Source organism: Heteronotia binoei, chromosome 2 (genome assembly GCF_032191835.1).
Source record: "Heteronotia binoei isolate CCM8104 ecotype False Entrance Well chromosome 2, APGP_CSIRO_Hbin_v1, whole genome shotgun sequence".
Taxonomy (NCBI): domain Eukaryota; kingdom Metazoa; phylum Chordata; class Lepidosauria; order Squamata; family Gekkonidae; genus Heteronotia; species Heteronotia binoei.
In genome coordinates, this window is record NC_083224.1 from 134,963,216 (window position 1) to 134,988,404 (window position 25,189).

Here is a 25,189-nt window from a genome sequence, read left to right on the forward strand (position 1 = left end):
TAATTTTTATATGTTTTAAGCCGCCCTGAGCCTGCTTCGGCGGGGAGGGCGGGATATAAATAAAATATATTATTATTATCATGGAAGCTTGCTGAGTGACCTTGGGCCAGTCATACACTCTCAACTTAACCTACCTCACAGGATGGTTGTGCGGATAAAAGGGAGGAGAGGAGAACTATGTAAGCTGCTTTGGGTCCCCATTGGGGAGAGAGGTGGGGTGTAAATAAATATTTTGATGGCATATAACTCCATGCAGACTTAAGCATGTTCTTCAAAATAAGTTAGATTCTGGATAAGTTGCAGTCAGATTTATATTTTTGGTGGAGCTGTGAAAAAGTGCAAAGCTCCTCATATCTAGTTTCAGAAGGAATTAACAGTGTGTGGATTAGGATGCCCCAGAAGTCACAGTGACTGGGTACAGACAGGCAGCTTGGGGCGGCAGCTTCCTGGCTCAGAAAAAAGGTGACACAGTCCAAGTTGCCTTGGGGTGGTCAGAGAGCATGCGCCCTGCTGCCAGAAGAGGGATGGGCTGCGTGTGCTGCAGAGGAGCGGTCAGACTGCTCAAGTGCATGGGAGGAGGTTCCCCGGCATTCCCCGGCTATTCAGACAGCTGGGAAAGGTGACAGGGAAGCGCTTTGGAGATTTTCTACCATTTAGTAAGTGGTAGCTTTTTAAGGCAGAAGAGGCATAAGAGGATGACATAAGGATGGGAGTGAGGTGGGACCCATATGCGCATGTTTGAATGCACTGGCTGTGGGGAGTTCCTGTGTTGGTCCAAATAGTCTGTCTATATTCAGCCAGTGTCACTTTTTGTTAGATAAGTTTGACAGAGTTCAATTTCCTATGGGTTTAAGGAATCTTACTATTTGTTAATTGCAGCAGACTATTGTGGCCAGCAATTTGTATAGAGAAACTCATCCGACATAGATTAGTTTAGATTATGTAAATACAAACCAGATGTAATTGTCAGATTTTGGTCAGTTTGTTTTGTAGATCAATGATATTCTCAGTTATAAAGTTCTTAGGTTGATCATAATTCTTTTATTTTTTTCTGTATAAAACCTATTATGATTGTTATTTAATTGACTTTTTGGTGGATTATTTAAGGTAATTTTTTTTATTGGTACATTTTTGTTGTGTGTTTTGTTCTGATTGGTTACTTTAAAATGATGATAACTGGGGGTGGGGTAGTCAGTCAAGGAGAGGAAAGCTAATTAATTCAGGGTTGCAGTGCTAAAAAGAGTGGTTGACTCTGTCTTTTCTGCCTGTCCCCTTAGAAATAGTCACCTCAAACTATTAGCCATCACAGGGGAAAATACAGTTTTCCACACTATTTGAATTTTTCCTCCTTCCATAGCCCTAACCCTAAAACAGACAGCTGTAGCTCTGGGCACAATTTCTATAGGCAGAATTAACCACCTTTCCAGGTGATCCAAATTAGTCCAGGAAGTACAATCTCCAACATAACATGACTTTTTAAACCTGTACTTTGTTCTATGGAGAGATTACTTTGTCATTTCAGAAAGTTTTCAGACTTGAGTCAGACTGGAAATAGAATGCAGATGAATATATTATTTTGTGTATATTATGAAGATCCACAGGATGCAACCTAGGGACTTGTAAATCTAATAACCACCAACACTTACTAAGACTTTGCGAAAATCAGTTATGTTAACTGTAGTTCTAGGCTCTTTATTAAGGGTTGATAAAGTAGCTGTAATTAAGAGTAGACTGGATTTCCAGATTATATCACATGAAACATTACATTACATGAAGCATTTAAATTCCTTGTACTTGGTAATTCCTGGATGGCATTGCTTTATTGTGTTACTATTAGTGGTAGATAAACATAACAGTAGAATGAAAGAAAGTATTAGGGTAGGGATCCCCAACTTTTGGAGTCTGCAGGCACATTTGGAATTCTGACACAGTGGTGGGTACAGCCACAAACTAGCTGCTTCAGGAGGTGGCACCAGCCACAAATGGCTGCTGTATTAGCTTACATTACACACATGGCAACAGCTGCTGCCAAAGCAATTTAAAATATGCACAGCCAATCAAATCTGCAGTGGCCAATCAGAAGTTCAGCAGGGCAAAAGTTCCTTCTGGCTCCTCCCACTTTCTAAAAACATTTAGTGGGTGCCAGGAAAGGTGTAAACAGGTGCCATAGCAGGCACCATCACAGGGATTGTGTTGGGGACTCATATATAAGGATATGGAGGAAAATGCAGGTATTTTGCATGTTGTGAGTCTATAGAAAGATGGCTGATGGTTGAACTTGTTCAGTTGTTCCTGAAAAGATGTCTGGCTAGTAAAAGATACTTTCTCATCCTTGCAGAAATCAAAGATGCACTTGATTTTATAATGTTACTTTGTTATCATATAATACCTATAATTTCTAGAAAATCAATTGTGCTACAGCAAAAACAACTATAGTGTTGTAGTAACACTATATTGGATAATCTTAAAAATATAAATGAAAAATGGTTGTACTTGCCCTCAATCTTTGGTGTCAGGTTGGATTACCAATCTAAAGAACTGTGGTCTTGGTGACAGTTTGTGAGATTTCTCCACCTGATCTAACTAGGCCATTATGGCAATCAAATGAGAGTTCCAACTTATGAAAAATAAGCAAAGGCATTGGGATTATAGTCTAACATACTCCTAAAGGAAGAAATAGGATGTACTGTGTTAGGACTTTGGGTATCTATAAATAATTTGAGGCAGATAAATATGTTTTATAAGATGGTTTGGTCCAATGATGTAAAAAAATGCAGAATCCATCTCATACCATTGACGTATTAGGACCTTTCCAGTTCACAAAAAAAGTTGTATGATCCTTACAAGGCAAATCAACATAGCTAGTTTTAAATTCCCAATTTCTCTTCAAATAACTAAGCTTGTAAATTGATATCTCCACAATTGTTATCTAGTTTAAAATGCATACAATGTTCAAAGGATCATAAATAATCTAGTTCCACTTAATTAAATGCTAATGGAAATCTGAGAATCTGAGCCTAAAGACTTCTAAAGGCTATGTAAATTCTTTCTGCATTCAACATTACTTCTTTCTCCCCTAGAAAATTAACTACCTGTTCTTCTTTCCTTCTAGGAACAATCTAGGTCCACAAGTTCACTTCTACTAGTCTGGTAGTCCTTTATTCTGTGACTCCTTTCAGATAATTGATTACTGATAATTTGTTTCCACTTTCTTGTAATTTTCTTCTTTAGGAGATGAAAAGTTACCTTTGCCTTTGGCTGAATATATTACTTTTTTTTTGTCTGAACTTTATTTTCACCAGCATTCATGAAAAAAAAAAATATCTTGTGTATTGTTAAAAGATTTCCATAGTGCTATTAAAATTATTGACTCTGTCTGATGTTGTCCTCTGTCTGTCTCTGGGTGTCCTTTGTTACCACCTGGCAGGCTTTTGGGCTCCAGGACTCTTGTTCAGTCACCCAGCACCAGATTGTTCCCAATCCCTCAGGTCATCGGGAGGGGAGACAGTTGAGCCACCATTGATCCTTTCCTTTCCTCTTCTATTATTCTATTATTATTATTCTGATCCTCCTCCTCTGTATACACAGTCACTCTTTCGACTAGCAGAAATCTCCTTCACTGTCTCTCTGTGGCAGCACCCTCGTTACTTGCCTACCTGTGATCTTGTGTATCGGCTCCTCCTTGGCCTGTGTTCATAAGCTAAATTTAAACAGTATGCCCCTCTCTGCTCCCACCAGGTGGTCCCTTTCTCCAGTTCACTCAGCTGTAGGGCCTGCCGGTGTACCCAGGTCAAGCTGAGGGCAATGCAGGTGGTTCCTGGCAGCTGCGGTCAGATCTTCAGGAGAGTAGGTGCTCACCTCCCTTTCCCCCATTTTGGGCCAGATCACTTGCAGGGCATTGAGTTTGCTGAGAGATGCCTACATCCCTTTGGGCCCTGGACCAAAGGGGGAGTCTGGGCTGAGGGTCCTGGGATTGTCCTGAAGGTCACTGACATCTGGACAACCTCGAGGTCTGGACCCCCCCTCTCCCACCATTCATGGACTGTGTGTACTCTGGCCTTGATGCCAGATCTACAGGGACTTTTAGTTATTATGGACTTGTGTTACTGAACTCCCAGGCATCCTGCCTTATTGGACATTCAGTCTTGTTGGACTCATAAGTATTGGGCATATGTGCCAGCCCAATATAGACATTTATCCTGTGTGGACCATGCAGCAGTGCTTTCAAGCCAGTCTCCAGACAGTTCCATTGCCTGCCCCTGCTATTGGTGTGACTGTTCGAGCTTTTCATACCAAGAAGGACTCCAGATCATGCTTTCCCAGAGAGCTGCCCAGCCCTGCAGACTGCAACTGTATTCCTGTCATTCGAAGACAGCATCAAACAGCAGTGATGTTCTAAAACAATAACCCTCAGTCCTGCCAAATGCCATGATGGCAAGATGAGAGCCTCACATATGCCAGCCATACTATGGAGATGTAAATGAAGAAGCCAACAGTCAACCAGGGCTGGCTCTATGGGGCATAGCGCCTCAGGCAGCCTTGCTGCCCACTGACCCGCAATGGCACTGCACCACATCTGCTGACCTGCCCCCCGGCAGCATGTCCTCCTCCCTCCCTTTCTCTCTATTTTAATGCCTGGAACCACGGTAAAGCGCCGCGTTCCGGGTCTCTTGAAAGACCTCTCCCCACCCCGCACGATCAACTGATCAGTGAGTAAAACTGTGACAGAGGCTGGCAGCTCCTATGCTGCCCCTCCGGCGCATTCACGATCAGCGTGGGGGCAGCAGCAGCAGGAAGGACGGGCGAGGCTGGGGACAAGCAAGCGAGGCTGTGGAGGCTGAATTTGGCGCACCACCCTGCCAGTGCCCTAGGCAATTGCCTAGTGGGCAAGCCAGTCCTGCAGTCAACAATAGGCTCAATGTCACATCTTCACACCCAACAAAAGACTGTTCCGGCTGACCATCAAGGCAAATGTCCGGCACAATGAAAACACCCAGAAAGGTGATTACCGTCAAGGACTTAATCCAGTCACATAGACCTTTCCCATTGTGTTCGCTCTGGTGTCACAATAGATAGCAATTTGGTGCTAAATTCACCAATAGGTAAAACCATCAACACCCATTAATCCTTTTGTCAATTTCCTTGGGAGCCATCTCCGGGACTGATGTCAGGAGACACCTGATAGCACCCCAGGACACAAATTTGAGTATAAGAAGGCTGGTTTTTGGCCAGTCAGGTATGTCTCTTGTGGTACCCCTACCTTGCTGCTTGAGCCACACCCAAGTACCTGATCAGTTTCGGGCCCTTGTATTTGCAAGATATGCTGGTCATTTCTTGTCCCTCCCCCCCCTCCCTGATCGTCATCGCTATTGATCCGTGCTTCTGGGTTCTTCAAGACTGGTAAAGTATTTGCCCTGTCTTTGTTTCATCCTATGTGTTTCTCTATCCAATTTTCCTGCTATTTTTCTTAGGACTGTGTGTTTGTTAATGATTTATTTTCCTGTATGCTTACCAGCCTACCTCACATGTCTCCTGAGAAACCTATATAAGGGGCAAGAATCAACTGTCAGAACGGGATATGGAGCAACTGATTGGTTTAGAATAGGAAAGGGGGTTCGACAAGGATGTATATTGTCACCCTGCTTATTTAATTTATATTCAGAGTACATCATGCGGAATGGTGGCCTGGATGAAGCACAAGCCAGAATTAAGATTGCTGGGGAAAACATCAACAACCTCAGATATGCAGATGACACCGCTCTAACGGCAGAAAGTGAGAAGGACCTAAAGAACCTCTTGTTGAGGGTGAAAGAGGAGAGCACAAAAGTAGGCTTGAAACTCAATATCAAAAAAACTAAGATCATGGCATCTGGCCCCATCACACCTTGGCAAATAGAAGGGGTAAACATGGAAGTAGTGACAGACTTCACATTCCTGGGATCCAAGGTTACTGCAGATGGTGGTTATTAAAAGACATTTGCTCCTTGGGATGACAGCTATGGCGAATTTTGGCAGTATAATAAAAAGTAGAGACATCACCCTGCCAACAAAAGTCCGTATAGTCAAAGTGATGGCATTCCCAGTAGTAAGGTATGGCTGTGAGAGCTGGACCATAAGGAAGGCCGAGTGCAGAAGAATAGATGCTTTTGAGCTGTGGTGCTGGAGAAGAACCTTGAGAGTCCCTTGCACTGCAAGAAGATCAAATCAGTCAGTCCTAAGGGAAATCAACCCAGACTGTTCCCTGGAAGGTCAGATGCTGAAGCTGAAACTCAAATACTTTGGCCACCAAATGAAAAGGGAGCGCTCCCTGGAGAAGATCCTGATGCTGGGAAAGACAGAAGGCAAAAGAAGAAGGGGACGGCAAAAGATGAGGTGGCTGGACAGCATTACTGATGTAACTAACACGAATCTGAGCAGACTTCAGAGGATGGTAGAAGACAGGAGGGCCTGGTGTGTCCATGGGGTCACAAAGAGTCAGACTTGTCTGTATGAATGAACAACAAAAATGCTTGATCTGTTTTTCTAATAAAAATTATTTTAGTTTACCATCTATCTCCTCATTATTTAAAGGGTGTCCTGGGTAGATTCCTTCCTGTATACATACGTTATTGACCCCACACATTTGCCATCTTTGCCCACCTTATAAATTCCCCCATACTTAATCAGAGGGCAATTTAGTTAACAGTGCTTTTTTTTTTTTTACAGGACAAGAAGAATGAATGTAGATAAAGGAAGCTAAACCACTTCCACTTTCTCTGTCTTTCCTTACTGCTTTCCACTGCTGGAAGGAAAAGGCACTTGAAGCAACTGAGTTCAGCAGGATATAGTGGAGTAGAGAAAAAAAGGAAGATTTTGTTCTCCTCACCAATGCACTCCTTTTAGTGTAGCACAATGGACTATCCCCCACACAATTTATTCATGAGTGAACTTGGCACGTGAACATGGCCTATGGCCATACCACACTGAACACGCCTGATCTCATTTGATCTTGGAAGCTAAGCAGGGTTGGGCCTGGTTAGTACTTGGATGGGAGACTGCCTGAGAACACCGGGTGCTGTAGGCATGTGAGCATGCAGTTGCGCCGTTTGCTGGTGTTAGGGGTCGAACAGTCACAGCTTCAGAGCTTCCTCTGGTCACATGCTTTTGGTGACTCCAGAGGGAATAACAGTTATGATTCTGGTCCTCTCTGCCTAGTAGAAAGCAAATCAAAGGCCTTGGTTTTCCTAGAGTGAGATAACTTGATTTTTTAAAAATTTAACAGGCAAATGCCTCATAGACAGGAGCTCCACTCCCTGTCTCAGTTCTGAGTGTTGAGCAACAAAATGTTCAGAGCTTGCTGAAGTACACTTCCCTTCACTCTGGCTAGTGACAAAGTGATCACAGATAACAGTCTCATAGAAGTGTGCTCCCCTCCCTGATTCAGATGGCTGAGTGTAGTGACAAAGTACTCATATATGAAGACCTTGTGGTGATGCACTCTACCCTCTACTCTAGCCTGGAGGTTATGGCAACAAAGTTCTGATGGATGAAGGCCTTAGGACAGTGTACTTCCCATCCCTGCTTCACTCAGAAATCTAAGCTATGCTTACAAATGAAGCAATGCCACAGGTATTTGCAAAAGTAAACCCTCCTCCCTCTTTGGGCCACGTGGGTTCTGTGAATAAAAACTGTGGGAATGGCTTTGCAGAGGCACACAGGAGCATACTGAGAGGTCAGACTAGCCCTGGGAAGGGCCACTCCCCTGCCACACACACCAGTGTGCCAGTCTAGTCTGAGGGTGCCCTAACCTGGTTGGCCCAGGCTAGCCAGATCTCATCAAATGTTGGCTTCTAAGCAGGGTCAGCACTGCTTAGTACTTGGATGGGAGACCATCAAAGAAGTCCAGGGTTGCCATGCAAAGGGAGGCACAGACAAAGCACATCTGCTCATCTCTTGGTTTTAAAATCCTATGGGGTCACCATAAGTCAGCTATGATTTGACAGTCCCTTTCACCACCAGTCTGCGTACAGACACTAGAGCAGAGTCTTCCACCTAGGCAGCAGGATGCTCTTTCTTATTCTTGACTTTTCCCCATTTCAAGAAGGGTAAAAGACAGCATAAGCTGTTCCAAGTCTTTCACATCTTTTCAGGAATTGTAGGGTTCCATAATCCTCTCCTAGATCATGACTTAGTAGTGTTTGATTGCTTAGAGTCCTTCTCTTGATCAGAAGAAAATGGATGTTCAAAGCGATAGTACTCAAAGGTTCATAGTTCTAAAAGATCAAGATCAGAAAGGGCAGAAGAGCTGGATACTCTACAACCAATAAACTCATGTAGAGTTTTTTTTTTCCTCTTGAAGATTTAACTCTTTGCCTCTCCTTGAGAGCCAGTTTGGTGTAGTGGTTAAGTGTGCGGACTCTTATCTGGGAGAACCGGGTTTGATTCACCACTCTTCCACTTGCACCTGCTGGAATGGCCTTGGATCAGCCATAGCTTTCATAGGAGTTGTCCTTGAAAGTGCAGCTGCTTATGAAGTCCTCTCCAAACTCCATGATCTTAAGCTGTTGCAATAAAAAAGTCCAATCTAAATTATCAAAGGCTTTTTCCGCATCAAGTAGGATTAATGCCAGATGTTTATTACTGTTTACCTCATAGTACTCCAGAGTATCTAAAATAATTCTGATATTCGTTCTCAAATGTCCAAGCCATATATAGTGAACAGAATGTTAAAGTAATTATTAATGGGGATACTACTGGGGAAATAAAGGTTTGCAAGGGAACCAGACAAGGCTGTCCACTTTCCCCATTACTTTTCATTTTATCATTGGAGGTTCTTAATGAATCCATCAGGCGTAATAGCAATATAAGTGGTCTGAAGGTAAAGGGGGAGACATATAAGCTTCTGGCATACGCCGATGATATTGCCCTAATCTTACAAAATCCATTAGAATCAATAGAAGAGGTCTTGAAAGAAATAGATGACTATGGACAAGTAGCCGGTTTGAAGATAAACAAACAGAAATCTAAAATCTTAACTAAGAATATGACAATTCAGGAGATTAACCGTTTGGAAATAAGAGCTGGTTTTAAAAGTGCAAAGAAAGTGAAATACTTAGGAATAAATTTGACAAACAAGTGTAGCAGTATATATGAAAACAATTTTGTGACTGCGCTAAAAGAAATCAAGAATCTACTGAAGAAGTGGGAAGGTCTGCAACTGTCTTTTATGGGAAGAATTGCCCTTATTAAGATGACAATTCTTCCGAAAGTGATGTTTTTATTCCAAACAATTAATTTTGCAATTAAGAAGGATTTTTTCACTAAACTGAATAGACTCGTCAGGACATTTATATGGCAAGGGAAAAAGCCAAGAATTAGATGGAAGATACTAAGTGACCAGAAAGAAAACGGAGGATTAGGCTTACCAGATTGGGAATCCTACTATATTGCAAATGTAACAGTCTGGTTGAAAGACTGGATAAGCCTGGAAAATAAGAGAATTCTTGCTTTAGAAGGTCATGACCTCTTGACAGGTTGGCATGCGAATCTCTCTCTCTCGGCTTGGCTTCGCGAACGAAGATTTAAGAAGGGTGCAATAGTCCACGTTTGCTGCAGGCTCGCTGGTGGCTGACAAGACCAATGTGGGACAGGCAGGTCCGGCCACAGCGGCTGCAGGGAAAAGTCTGATTTAGGGTTGGTCCTGTAGCAGTGCGATTCTTCCTCAATCTCCTTTTGTCCTCAAGACCAGCTATGCGTGCGTTCTCAAAGGAAGAGACAGCCTGGTGGATGATGTGCCTCCATGCTTTGCGATCTGAGGCTAGGTCAGACCACTGGTGATGGTTGATGTGACAGGTGCTAAGGGATTTCTTCAAGGAGTCCTTGTACCTCTTCTTTGGTGCCCCTCTATTTCGATGGCCGGTGGAGAGTTCGCCATACAGGGCAATCTTGGGAAGGCGGTGGTTTTCCATCCTAGAAATATGCCCTGCCCAGCGCAGCTGCGTCTTCAACAGCAGTGCCTCGATGCTGGTAACCTCCGCCCTCTTGAGGACTTCAGTGTTGGTCACAAAGTCACTCCAGTGGATGTTGAGGATGGTGCGAAGGCAGCGCTGATGAAAGCGCTCAAGGAGTCGCAGGTGATGACGGTATAAAACCCATGATTCGGAGCCGTAGATGAGGGTTGTCATCACAACCGCTTTGTAAACATTGATCTTTGTGCCTTTTTTCAGATGCTTGTTGCTCCACACTCTTTTGTGCAGTTGGCCAAAGGCACGGTTTGCCTTTGCCAGCCTGTTGTCAATCTCCTTGTCGATCTTGGCATCTGAGGAGATGATGCACCCCAGGTAGCTGAACTGCTGGACTGTCTTCAGAACTGATTCACCCACAGTGATGCAGGGAGGGTGATAATCTTCCTGGGGTGCAGGCTGGTGGAGAACTTCTGTCTTCTTCAGACTAACTTCTAGGCCGAATAGCTTGGCAGCCTCTGCAAAGCAGGACGTCATATGCTGCAGAGCTGATGCCGAGTGGGAGACAAGTGCAGCATCATCAGCAAACAGTAGCTCTCGGATGAGTTTTTCCATTGTCTTGGAGTGTGCCTTTAGTCGCCTCAGGTTGAACAGGCTGCCATCGGTGCGATAGCGGATGTATACACCATCGTCATCATCTAGATCTACTGCGGCTCTTTGAAGCATCATGCTAAAGAAGATCGTAAAGAGAGTTGGCGCGAGAACGCAGCCTTGCTTTACACCTGTGCCTATTGGGAAGGGCTCCGAGAGGTCGTTGCAGTGTCTGACTTGGCCTCGCTGGTCTTCGTGTAGCTGGATGATCAAGCTGAGGAACCTTGGGGGACATCCTAAACGTTCCAAGATTTGCCACAGGCCTTTCCTGCTAACGGTATCGAAAGCTTTGGTAAGGTCGACAAAAGTCACATACAGAGCCTTGTTCTGTTCCCTGCATTTCTCTTGGAGCTGCCTGAGAACAAATACCATGTCAGTGGTGCTCCTGTTAGCTCTGAAGCCGCACTGGCTCTCTGGGAGGAGTTCTTCTGCAATGGTGGGCACCAGTCTGTTCAGGAGTATTCTGGCAAGGATTTTGCCTGCGATGGAGAGCAGGGTTATCCCCCGGTAGTTGGAGCAGTCTGACTTTTCCCCTTTGTTCTTGTATAGGGTGATGATGATTGCATCGCGAAAGTCCTGTGGTAATTTGCCTTGTTCCCAGCAGGTGACAAGTACTTTGTGGAGTGAGCTATGTAGTACTGTGCCCCCATGCTTCCAGATCTCTGGTGGAATTCCATCAACTCCCGCTGCCTTGCCACTTTTCAGTTGCTTGATGGCTTTAACAGTCTCTTCTAGGGTGGGGATCTCATCCAACTCTGTTTTCACCGGTTGAAGTGGGGTGAGGTGGATTGCTGAATCTTGAACTACGCGGTTGGCACTGAAGAGAACCTGAAAATACTCCGACCACCGGTTCAGTATGGATGCCTTGTCTGTGAGGAGCACTTGGCCGTCTGCACTATGCAAGGGACTCTGAGCCTGATATGATGGACCATATACTGCCTTCAGGGCTTCGTAGAACCCTCTTAAATCACCAGTGTCTGCACACAGCTGGGTTCTCTCTGCAAGCTTGGTCCACCACTCGTTCTGAATGTCTCGAAGCTTGCGCTGGAGGTTGCTACATGCAGCACGAAAGGTTGCTTTTTTCCCAGGACAGGAGGGCTGAGCAAGATGTGCTTGGTAGGCAGATCTCTTTTTTGCCAGTAATTCTTGGATCTCTTGATTGTTCTCATCAAACCAGTCCTTGTTCTTCCTTGTGGAGAACCCGAGGACTTCTTCAGAGATCTGCAGGACGGTAGTTTTTAGGTGTTCCCAGAGTGCTTCTGGAGAAGGGTCTGTGGGGCAACTGGGGTCCTCAATTCTTGACTGGAGTTTTGCCTGGAAGGCAGCTTTAACTTCGGCTGACTGGAGGCTGCCAACCTGAAACTTCCTCCGAGGGATACCTCCTCTCCTGGGTGTGGGTTTAAAGTGAAGACGGAGATTGCAGCGTACAAGACGATGATCCGTATGACATTCTGCGCTGGGCATTACTCGGGTGTGTAAGACATCTCGAAGGTCTCTCTGGCGCACCAGAATGTAGTCGATAAGGTTCCAATGCTTGGACCGTGGGTGCATCCAGGTTGTCTTCAGACTGTTCTTCTGCTGGAAGATAGTGTTGGTGATGGTGAGCTGGTGCTCCGTGCAGAATTCTCTGGTATACAGATAAAGGTAGTAAGCATTTTACTAATCACTTGATCCGGAAGGCAATATTTGATGTTTGATTAAAGATAAAAAACAAGATATATAGTAAGATGCCCAGATGGGTTTCCCCAATAGAAGCATCTACAAAACCTCAACTATGGGAATTCATGAATATTGTAACATATCAGGAGTTGTTGGATGAGGATGATAAATTAAGAAAGAGGGATGATTTAGAACAGAGAGGAATAAAAATAGATTGGTGGCTAAATTTGCAGATTATGGCTAAATTTAATAAAGATAAAGTATGTGGGTTTACTAAAGGGAATTTTGATTTCGATAAAATATTGCTGGCAAAGGAGGATAAAACGATCAGAAAAGTATACAATTATTTAATGCAAATAAAATTAGAAGACGAAAAGGTAAAAGAAGTGATGATTAAATGGTCACAGAATTTGGGGAAGACCATTAACTTAGAACAATGGCTGCAATTGTGGAAAAATAATTATAATATCATCAAGCCAGTTAACTACAGGGAAAACTTTTTCAAAATGTTCCATAGATGGTATATTACGCCAGTCCAGTTATCTAAGATGTCTAATAACTTGTCACCTAACTGTTGGAAATGTGGCACTGAAATAGGTACGTTTTATCATCTATGGTGGACCTGTGCTATTGAGAGAAAATATTGGGTGAAAATATTTTTATTTTTAAAGGAGGTATTATGTTTAGATTTTCAGTTTAAACCAGAGATTATGTTACTATCCATGGTAAACAAAGTTATACCGAAAGAAGATGAACATTTGGTGATCTATATTCTTACAGCTGCTAGAATTTTATTAGCCAAGTATTGGAGGAAAGAGAGATGTCCAAATTTAGAGGAAGTAACTGAAAAAGTACTCCAAGCTGCTGAAGCGGATATACTTTCAACTCTTTTGAAGGGGGAGACAAAATCAGTAGCAAGCAATAAATGGAAGAAGTTATATATATGGTTTGATAGGATGACAAAAGGAAAGGATAACAAGAATTCGGTGTGATGAATAAATGACATAGTACTATGTTTAGTTTTATAAACTAGGTGGTTAAATGTAGATGTTTAAATCCATTTCCACTCTCTGTTTTAGGTATAAGACAATGTAAATTTAGAGGTTTTGGTGCCCGGATGAAATTATAAGAAGAAATCTATGTTCTGTATTTATATACCAAGACTGATATGGCAGAACGATATAGTATTTTGTAAGAGGTTGATGTTTGTGTCAAGAAAACAATAAACTTTGAATTTTTTTTTTTAAAAAAGTGCAGCTGCTGTAAGAGCTCTCTTAGCCCCACCTACCTCACAGGGTGTCTGATGTGTGTGTGTGTGGGGGGGAAGATAAAGGAGATTGTGACCGCTCTGAGACTCTGAGATTCAGAATATAGGGCAGGATATAAATCCAATATCTTCTTTTTCTTGCCTTCTCTGTGCTCTGATGGTGGTTCCCAGCTGCTTGTTAGGTTGAGTCAGATAGTTCTCCAGAGATTCAAAGCTCCCACAGTTGTCTGACTGTTCTCTAGAGTCAACTGCTTTGGGCTACTATTCTCTCTTCTTTAAAATTTAGGTGGTTGTAGCTTCAGAATCTTGTCTAGCTGGCATCCACTGTAAAGACATAAAGCAGAGGAATTGGAAGGAATTCTCTTGTTCCTCTCCCTATGGATTCCTACAATGAACAGTCTATTGTGCCCAAGTCACAAGTGATTCTGTAGTATTCCTAGAAGCTCTAGGAACATTAGAGGCAATATTATTACACTACTTGTATTTCCTTATCCAACAAGAGGGGTTAGAACAAAGTAGGAGTCAAGCTGAACCTTTAAGACTAACAACGTTTTATTCAGAATGTAAGTTTTCATGTGCTAGAAGCACACTTCATCAAACAACAGGATGGAATGGCAAATAGTCCTAAATAAAGAGAAAGTGGGCAGTGAATTAGTATGCAAAATCATGGAAATGTTTGTTAGCAGATGAAAAGAATCACAATTTGGGGTCTGGTGATTGTTAGTTTATGTTAACTGGGCTGCATCAACAAAGGAACAATATATGTAAGAATAGCAGATTGATGTCTATGCCATTAGGTGTGAAGTGCAATAAATAAGAGTCTGTTGTAATGTTAGCTCTGGGTTTAAAACGAGGGCATTAGTTTCTCATAGATTTAATTTAAGCATGTAACACACATATAAACATCATTCTAGTTTGCCATTAGAAAAAAAGAATACATTAAAATATAGTGGAAGATGGGTTAGTATATGTATTGAGATAAACAGCCAATATCCCTTATTTGAGTATGCCAATAAAAAAAACCACGTTATTCTGAAACTATTCTAAAAGAGAAATATATTGGAATACTGTGGATATATAGCTATACTCAGTGAGAGTGGTTTTAGCATACGTAATGAGATTACCACCCCCCTCCCCAACATCCCCGTTCAGCCCTGGGAAGGTGTTTGTTCCAAGTTTCATAATAATTTGCTATTCAGCAATTTCTCTCTCCATTCTGTTCTTGAAGTTCCTTTGCAGTAAAATTTATTTATTTATTTCTTCCCATTTATATCCCGCCCTCTCCGCAAGTGGACTCAGGGCAGCTTACAACATTATAAAAACAATCAATCCAATAAAACATATAAAACCATAATTTACATATATTAACTTTAAAACCATTCTATAGCACTATTTCAGTCCAGTATAGGCGGTATTGACTTCTCGACCAAGATCGCCAGCATTCTGTAGGATGTCCGGTGGCAGCCTTTTTTCAATCAAACCGCAAAAGCCTGTTTGAACAATTCGGTCTTACAGGCCCTATGGAACGCAGACAAATCCCACAGGGCCCTTATAGCTTCTGGGAGGGTGTTCCAAAGTTCTGGTGCCGCCACCGAAAAAGCCCTGGATCTCGTTATACATAGCCTGGCTTCTTTTGGGCCAGGGGCAGACAACAGATTTTTTGTTCCTGATCGCAGTGCTCTCTGGGGGATATATGGGGAAAGGCGGTCCCGTAGATAGGCAGGTCCCTGACCATAGAGGGCTTTAAAGGTTAATACCAACACCTTGAAGCGAACTCAGAACACAACAGGCAACCAGTGCAGCTCTCTCAGCACTGGCTGAATGTGCTCCCGTCACGGCAGCCCCATTAGCAGCTGTGCCGCAGCGTTCTGCACTAGTTGTAGTCTCCGGGTTAGCATCAAGGGTAGCTCCATGTAGAGAGCATTACAGTGATCTATTCTTGAGGTGACCGTAGCATGGATTACCGTAGCATGAGGTAATCCCATAGAAAATTGTCCATGTAGTGTTAGTCTGTGATGATCTATCTGAACTACGGTTGCCAAACCTCAGGTGGGGGCAGGGGATCTCCCAGTTTGGAGGCCATCCCCCCACTTCAGGGTCATCAGAAAGCGGGGGGGGGGGAAGTATCTGCTGGGCACTCCATTATTCCCTATGGAGACCAATTCCCATTGATTATAATGGAGAATTGACCTGCGAGTATCTGGGGCTCTGTGGTGGAGCTGTTTTTTGAGCTACATATAGCAAATTTTCAGCATAGCATCCAATGACTCTTCTCAAAATACCCCCCAAGTTTCAAAAAGATTGGACCAGGGGGTCTAATTCTATGAGCCCAAAAGAAGATGCCCCTATTCTTTATTATTTCCAATGGAGGGGAGGCGTTTAAAAGGTGTGTGATCCCTTTAAATGTGATGGCCAGAACTTCCTTTGGAGTTCAATTATGCATATCATAACCTTGCTCCTGGCTCTACCCCCAAAGTCCCCAGATATTTCTTGAATTGGACTTGGCAACTCTAATCTGGACCTATAAAGAAGGTCCTTCAGTTCCTGAGTCTAGTCATTGCTGAAATACTAACAGCAGAAGTAGGTAATTCATCTGACTCCAGTCTCTTTAACTTTATACAGGGCTTTTTTTTAATAGCACGAACTCCTTTGCATATTAGGCCGCACCCTCCAATGTAGTCAATTTTCCTGGAGCTTACAGTAGGCCATGTAAGAAGAACCCTGTAAGCTCTTGGAGGATTGGCTACATCAGGGGTGTGTGGCCTAATACGCAAAGGAGTTCCTGTTACAAAAAAACCCTGACTTTATATAAGAGGCAAGCCTATTACTTTGCAGAATTATTTAGTCAGACTAATTTATTACAATAAAACAGGCCCATTGATTAGCCTCACCAGGTCCAGGGGGGAGGGGAATGAGGGAACAAAATTTGGGGAGATCCAAGTCAGCTGGAGGCCCCTGAAGCCAGCATCGTGCTGCATCCAACTGAATGCCTTTCCAACTATTTTCCTTTAAATGCAGTTCTACCTGCATCCACTAGGGGTGCAGGGAGGCCTGAGCACAGTAAAAGGCACTCTAACTATTGGCTAGATGCCTGAAGCAAGCTTTACTAACAGATCATGCCGAGTATCAACCAAGCCAACACTGAGAGCAGTGCTCGTAAGGGAGGAGGGGGGAGGGGGTATCTCACCTTGGCACTGGAATTCCCCCAATCATCCTGAAGCAGATGGCCAATTTTGAGCCTCCTAGTGTTATTCTCTGATGAGTTATTCTTGCCATAAATGGACAGATGGACAAACAGGCTAATTCTTTTTTACTATCCAATCGAATCCAATCTAAATACCTTTACTGGCATAGATTCATAGTAATAGCAACTCATTCTTTGTTATGATATTTTCTTTGAATCAGGGTCATACGGGGGGAGATGGAATATTTGTCCAGCATCCATGGTGGCTCTTGGCAGTCCTCACCCTACCAAAACATATGTTAAAAAAACTGTGTGGGAGGGAAGAAAGAAGGATGCTTATCTGTACATATATGTCAAGACAGTGGCCAAGTGGAAAATTGAGGTGGCAGCCTCTTAGATCATAGTTTATTCTCTCAGTCACCATGACATACCAGATGTAGTGTATCCCATGATTCCAGTTACTTCCAAAAGGTAGCCTTTAACAATTGACTCTGGAACACCTGCCAGAAATCTCTGCACAAGGCAAAAAGCCAACCTAAAACTCAGAGTGGAGGCCAAGTCCTCTTTTGTATAATGAAAGATAACTATTTTCCTCCACTGTAGACTGAAGTGAAAACATCAAGCTGTGTCAAACTATAGGTCCATCAGAGGTCTAGCATTATACACCATGACTGACAGCAACTCTCAAAGGCTTAGGTAGAATTCTTTATGTATTCTGTGCACATCTTTCTATTTAAAATAAGACCTGATCTGTATAGCCCAGATTAGCCTAATCTTGTCAAATCTTGGAAGCTAAGAAGGGTCAGTCCTGGCTAGTATTTGGATAGAAGACTCCCAAGGAATACCAGGGTTGTGATTAGGAGGCAGGGCATTCAATAGAGGCATCAGACAAAGTCTGTAAATGTGAACAATAAACAGAAAGGGTGGGGGGAGTGAAGCCTTGTTCTGCTCTCTATTAAGAGAGAGCGCTCTACTGATGCCTGCCAAAGCGGGTAAGCAGAAGGCTGGTGTCGCTCTCCTCTGAGCACGCGGGGGGGGGGGAGGTGGCCTGCCCGCTGCTGCTGCTGAATTAGTCATTTGTCTTGGGTTCCAAGAGGGGAGAAGAGAACCCAATTCAGCGCCCCCAACATCTTAGGAAAATGCCTAATTTGCCTAGAGGGTGAGCTGGCCCTACCTATGCCCCCCCACCTGCACTTGCCCCACACCTGCTCATGGGGAGGGCAGGCATGGCAGTGCAGCAGGGAAGGGCTGGGCAGACTCTGGGCGAGCTGTCTTTAAGGCAAGAGCAGCCAGGCGGGGTGTGTTCTCCTTCAAACCCGGCTTCCCTTGCAAAGGAAGCCAGGCTCAAAAGAGAGCACATGCTGACGCGTTGTCTGCAACCCAGGAAGCTGAGAGCGGGGGGGCGGAGGGGGGTGCCTAGTGGTGCCTCTGCACCCTAAGTGACCCTTCTCCCCCTACTCCCACACACAAACCATGTCTGTAGCACTTCATACAAATAACTTTACTACACACACCAGTTATAGTGCACATGTGGAGTATATCACAAACTGTTAACAAGAGCAAACATTTTAGTTAGAAAATTTGGGACTTTCTTCAGACCCACACCATTGACTCTAGGGATCATGCTAGACTAGATATATTGCAGATTCTTTTCTGTAGTCAAAGCAGGCCTCGGATTCAGTGGGAGCTCACAGGAGCACAGCTCCTGAACCTTTCTGAGAGTTCCGCCTCCTCTTTCTGAGAGTTCCACCTCCTTGTCCATTGAATAGTAGGTGCAGCTGCATAACAATCCTTGGATGAGCTCCACTACCTATCTTTCTACAAAATGACCACTGAGTCAAAGCAATGAAGACAATAATCTTTTAGTGTATCAGCTTCTGGAGAAAAGGAGAAAGTATGTTTTCACTAACAGACATCAGCCTTCTTGTAGAAAGTAGAGAAAGAAGTACTTTTCTCCCTTTCTCACAATACAAGAACTCGTTGGCATTCAATGAAATTGCTGAGCAGTCAGGTTAAAACAGATAAAAGGAAGTACTTCTTCACCCAAAGGGTGATTAACATGTGGAATTCACTGCCACAGGAGGTGGCGGCGGCTACAAGCATAGTCATCTTCAAGAGGGGATTGGATAAAAATATGGAGCTGAGTTCCATCAGTGGCTATTAGCCACAGTATGTGTGTGTGTGTGTACACACACACACACTGTGTGACACAGAGTGTTGGACTGGATGGGCCATTGGCCTGATCCAACATGGCTTCTCTTATGTTCTTATGTCTTCATAAAGGGCTGCTTTTATCAGCCACATCCTCTGAAAGCCCAACAGAGACTTTTGGAGTAATTCAGGTCTCCTGCTTTTTTGTGACCTTTAGGGGAAACCATAATGAAGGAAAAAACTTCTGATAAGGAAAAAAAAACGCAGCGCTTTTTTCTCAGTGGCTTTGACTGCTGTAGCGCAGCCTTGTTTGTACAGTATTTTGAAGCTGTCAGGGGCTAAGTATTTTTATATGAAATCCTCAGGGCAACTGCCAAACCAAAGGAACAATTGGGGTTTAGAGTTTAAGACTGTTTTATAAAGAGTAATCGATGTTATCCAACCGAGAAGCCCCTTCCTTGTTGACTGGGGTGTTCACGGGTATGTTTAATTTCATTTTACTATGATAATCGCACCCCCCCCCTCCCCGCTTTCAGGTGTTCCTTCTGGCCCTTGGCTGAGCTCGAGGGCGGATGCCTGACTGGAAAAGCACCATTAAAAGAATTCTTTCCTCACAGGAGGAGGGCTGTGCAAAGGCGGGGGGGGGGGAGGACAGAGGAGGCAGACAACAAGCGTGACGTTCGCGCCTGCTGAAAGGGGCGGGAATGTGGGCGAGCTTTGGGGTCGGGGCAAGAGAAACAGCAAGCTCTCTCCGCCTAGTGAAATGGGCGGAAGCAACGTGCTGCAGCCTGCCGGTCAGCCCGCCTGCACTGCGGAGCCGGTGGCTGCGATGGACGTGGAGCGGGGTAGAAGAGCGCCCGCTGCCTGGTCTAGAGCAACTGAGGTAAGTTGTCTTCCCGCGCTTTGCGGCTAACTGCGATGCAAACTTTTGTGGAGAAAGAAGCTGCTGGTCGGCTCTGGGGAAGGAAAGGCAGCGACTGTTGAGCTGCTCGGGCGGGAAGGCGCTGGTTGCTACTTTCCCTTATAGGTCTTGTGACAGCGCCTGATTGATTCCTTGCAATGAAGAAGAAGAAAAATTGCAGATTTATACCCCACCCTTCTCTCTGAATCAGAGACTCAGAGCGGCTTACAATCTCCTATATCTTCTCCTCCCCCACAACAGACACCCTGTGAGGTGGGTGGGGCTGAGAGGGCTCTCACAGCAGCTGCCCTTTCAAGGACAACCTTTGCGATAGCTATGGCCAACCCAAGGCCATTCCAGCAGGTGCAAGTGGAGGAGTGGGGAATCAAACCCGGCAGTGAGAAAGAAAGGATGTGTGGATTGGGATGGAAAGGTGGCTGATGCAGACATGGCTCAGGAAACTGGCGCTACTGCTGTTCAGTCTCATATTCCCCTAAACCTGCTCTCCCTTCATTTACTGCCTCCCGGTCTTTATTCACGTCCCGCCTTTTCTTCGCACGTTAGATCCTCATTCTCCCTGCCCTTTCGTCCACTTCTCTTCCTACAAAAACCAGCGGGCTCCATCGCTTTGTTTTCTTCAGCCCTTCTTCACTCTTACCTCATAACTTCCCCGTATTTCTTCCGCATGCAAGAACCGTAGGACATTCTTCAGCAAACTACCCGACCGATCGTCAGTGCATCTCTAAGTCATGCCTCTTTCCCTTTTCTGTATTTAGAGCTTCCTCCTGCTCCTCATATCACAACAACTGCTTTCGGGTACCCAACTCCTGTCTAATAATTAACCCTGTCAACACGTCGCCCTCCATTCCTTCACATTGCCAACACACCCACTGCTGTCTTTCCTTTCGTCTTCCTTTCCTTTCTGCCTCTTTGTCCTATCAGTATTGGTATCCTCACACCTGCTTTTGCTTGTCTCCTCCATCTGTACCTGCTCTTTCCTTTGTGCCTCCAGCCACACTTCTAGTTCCTGCTGTATACAAAAGAACATGAACAGAAATTGTACTGGAGCATGCCACTAAGCAGCATAAGATTTCCTGCTTTAGTTCCTGATCTCACAGCTTTTGGCTAATATTGGAACATATTGGATGGTGAAATACCAGCTTTCGTACTGGGTCTAACTACTTTGCTAGTGTATACTGTTCTAAGCAATTCACTGGAGCCTTTTAAAAAATCCTGTTCCTGCATAAGTCTACATGGCATATGAAACCAAACAAAGGTTGCAAGAGACGTGTAAGGACAGCTGCTAAAATTTGTGAATCTGTAAATCAAATGAAAAATTTCTGTTGACCACAGTTTAGCTTGGATATAAAAATGGATCCATATAGCATTCATGATTTTGAAAGTTTATATACTCTAGAGAACCAAATTTAACCATACTTTTACTATTTCCTTGAAATTACTTTTTTCAGTGGAAGTCTTTAATGCTCTTAAAGCTAATTAAACATTTAGGAGTGAGTTGCTATTGAAGTCAGTGACTTTAAACTGACTTTAAAGCACAGTTTAAGAGATGTTAGGAGACTTCAATTACAGCCATTATTTCTCAAAAGTCCTTAATTTGCTTCTGTGCTCTTCAAATGACCAGTAGTTGCCAGGTTGTCTACTGCTAGAACTTTATAAAGATGTACAAAGATTACATCACATTAAGCAATGCTAGCTTAAAGTTCAAAAAGTTGGAAAATGTTTTTCAAGAGATGAGGCAAAAGCTTTAGTATGTGGGCTGAGGAACAAGGAATGGATGAATGTGCCAATTTAGTACTCCCTGGTGCTTTCTGGATCATTGATTCCCATTTGGGACAATTAGTAGCAATACTGCAGATTCAGTTTATTTTACTAAAGAAAAAATGCATTGCATATAAAAATAAGAGAGAAAAAAAGAATTACAGCTAATGTAAAGTTTAAAATTTTTATTTATTACAAATGTAACAGATTATAGTGCCTCTCGGAAAGAACATTTATAAATAAGTTTAATAAATAATATGAATTTAGCAGCACTCTCTTTGCTGATAGAAATCCAGAGTATAATAGTATATGTATGCACCCTGAAAAAGAGTACATTTTGAAGCACCTGCTCAGTTTCCTGAAGAAATTAAAACAATGCAATCCTATGAAGAGTTATTCCAGTCTAAATCCATTAATCCCAGTGATCTTTGAGTTGAGTATTCTGTTTAGGATTGCATTGCATAACTGTTCAAGTTTGATATATGGTCCTTGCTACCACTATGTTTTCCTAAAATGTTCTTGATTTGTAAGGAGCAGGGATCATAGACATGCTACGCTGGATGGTTGTTGTTCTTGTACAAGCCCTTCTGCTTCTAGAGTTTACTGATCAACTTCTCCCATATCACAGTGTAGAAAGGCACATCCTGCTCTTATCTGTATGAATACTCTTGTAACACTTTGATTTCAATCAACTACAGATGGGAGACTGTCTGATTAAACAAATCCTTTAATATAACTACTGTGTATTATTCATGGCTTTTTGTCATGGAAAAGTGCTGTAACAAATTTCAAGGAATTTGAAGAATTTAAGTTTAGCAAAATGTCTGTTAAAATGTGTGAACCTTTAACTCAGTCTGTTGTGAGCTGTCAATATATAGTTTTCTCATTACTTTTTGTCTCTCTTATGGGCTGAGTTCAGTTATGCACGTTTACTGCGTGTATTAATAATATAATAATAATAATAACTTTATATTTCTATCCCGCCCTCCCCGCCAAGGCAGGCTCAGGGCGGCTCACAGCATAAAATACATTATACATCAAGTTATACTTATAAAATCATGGTTAAAACAATTTACAGATTATATTAAAATTAACATTAACAATATGGTGCTATAAACATTAGATCTTCAATAGAATTCAGTAACTAAAAGCATTTTCAGCGGCACTTCTTAGCTTGTCGTTAGTTGAAAGGCTATTTTGAAGAGGTGGGTCTTACAGGCCCTACGGAATTGATCTAAGCATCGTAGGGCCCGTACCTCCTCTGGGAGTTGATTCCACAGCAGTGGAGCTGCAATAGAGAAGGCCCGATCCCGGGTGGCCTTCAATCTGGCCTCCCTTGGCCCAGGGATATTCAGTTGGTTTTTTCCAGCTGACCTCAGCGCTCTCTGGGGCTCATATGGGGAGAGACGGTCCCTCAGGTAGGTAATACCATATATGATATAATTTGCCCTTCACAGCTGCTGTTTGGTAGATTTCCTTAGCAGCTGGTTTGTATTTACAATATTTCTATACCATCTTTCCTCATTGCTCAAAACAAACATTTAAAAAACCAGAAACCTGACATAGTAAGATACTAATTGCTAAATAGTAAAGCCAAGTCAGGAAAAAGCCTACAAATAAGAGAAGAGGCCCTTATTTCAACTCACAGTCCATTTTATAAAATCTCATCCCTGAGATGACTGAACATACAGCAATACTTGTATGTATCAAAAAACAGAGCACACAGGGCACAATCCTGTGCAAAGTTACTCCAGTCAGTGGGCTTCGATTGGAGTAACTTTGTATTGGAATGCACTGATAAACACTTTAAGCAAATCAGGAACCCTAAACTGATTATAATTTCTGTGAATGCAGCATTTTGCCTCTTTTGATCCTTCTATTAGATCAAAAGCACCCCTGAACCAACCATTCAACTTTGGAGCAACTGAAACGGTTCCGTTACCATTACTTAATCGGCATTTCTATTTTTGAGGCTTGCTTGAGCCAGGATAGTGAACAAGTCCAATTCTACAAACTCTCTATTAAAATCTATACTTTCATATACTGTGCGAAAACTGCAAAATCACCTCCAGGTAGAGAGAAAACAATGTTTATCTGATTCTAGTGTAAGAAGAAGAGTTTGAGTTCCTGGGCAAAATTACGAAGGAAAACTATTTTTAATACTAATTTGGGTTTTTTTTTTAAGTTTCAGATTAATGTACTTTATTTCAGGGCTTTTTTTGTAGCTAGAACTCCTTTACATATTAGGCCAAACACCCCTGATGTAGCCAATCCTCCTGGAGCTTACAGTAGGCCCTGTACTAAGAGCCCTGTAAGCACTTGGAGGATTGGCTACATCAGGGATGTGTGGTCTAATATGCAAAAGAGTTCCTGCTACAAAAAAAGCCCCGCTTTATTTCATAGAAAAATAATGTAAGAGCTCAAAGTCTTCAAACATGATAATATTATTAATCTTTCCTCAGTGTGGTGTACTGGACAGAGTGGTGGGTAAGGACCCTTGGGCAACCCAGGCTTGAATCCCTACTTTTTTGACCTTGGGTTTGTGTTGAACTCAGCCTGGCCTATCTCTCAGGGCTGTCATGAGAAAATGGAGGAGGGGAGAAAAAAGGAAAGGAAAAGTTCCCTGTGCAAGCACCAGTCGTTTCTGACTCTGGGGTGACGTTGCTTTCACAACGTTTTCATGACAGACTTTTAACTTTTTTTACGGGGTGGTTTGCCATTGCCTTCCCCAGTCTTTTACACTTCCGCCCCCAGCAAGCTGGGAACTCATTGTCCTAAAAGCTGCTTTCCATACAAACTGAGAAGTGAAGAAGGATATAATTGAATAAATACATTGTCTAAAAGCACCTCTCTTGTGTAGCATGTTCAGAGGCAACAATGGGTTTAATTTCCTTTGGCTCAGAGTGCTGGAGACTTATGTTCTTTGTAATACTGCTTTTACATATCTACAAACATGGCCTAGTAAAATTAAACAAAGGCAGGCAGCAAAACTACTGATCTTGCATTAAGTTTTCACAACACCAAATTTTTTCAGCAAAATTCACAGCTATGAAATATTCTGCCTGCCTCAGTATGTGCAGGGATGGCTGAAGGAGTTTTGGTGCCTTAGGCAAACTATGAATTTGGTGTTCCCCAACCACACTTAATATGTGAAGAAATGAGTGTGAAGTCTTACCTTTATTTACATGGCATTCAAAACAGACAATATAAAAATAAATGTTGAAATTCACTTCTGTCTAATTTTGCACCCCTGAAAGCTTGGTGCCCTACACAGCTAGTTCACCTATATGGTTAGGCTATTCCAGAGTGTATGTCCAAATTCACATTATTTTAAAAAAATTCTGAAGGATACCTCATGTCATTGTCTGGAGAGCTTCTAGACCATTAAGACCTATACAAACTTTTTGATATACTTTTATGCAAATTTATTAGGCAAGAGCATAAGTCTATTCATTCTAACTGAAATAGCCAAACTCATAACACTGTCTAAGACGTCCATTTTTATTCTTCTGAATCATCCTGGTGTTACTGTTGTTACCTGACTGTTCATGCTAATAGCATTGTGAGCATTTCAGACTTGTTTAGGGTTAATATTTTAAGTGGTAGAAAAAGACTGTACCTGCATAATCAAATTCCATTAGGAAACTGTAAACATT

General features: G+C 42.9%; 1 protein-coding gene and 1 non-coding gene across 2 annotated transcripts in view; both read left to right on the forward strand.

Annotated features, from left to right (window-relative positions):
- Positions 1 to 6,944: 6,944 nt before the first annotated feature.
- On the forward strand, positions 6,945 to 7,063 carry LOC132567833 (5S ribosomal RNA). Its single transcript, XR_009555118.1, has one exon. It is a non-coding gene; the product is annotated as a 5S ribosomal RNA (ribosomal RNA).
- A 12,537-nt stretch (positions 7,064 to 19,600) lies between these two features.
- Positions 19,601 to 25,189, forward strand: part of PTGFR (prostaglandin F receptor) — a 52,572-nt gene continuing 46,983 nt past the window's right edge. Inside the window, exon 1 of the mRNA XM_060232079.1 lies at positions 19,601 to 19,736. The gene's annotated coding sequence lies outside the window, so the exon portion shown is untranslated. The remainder of the gene's footprint in view (positions 19,737 to 25,189) is intronic.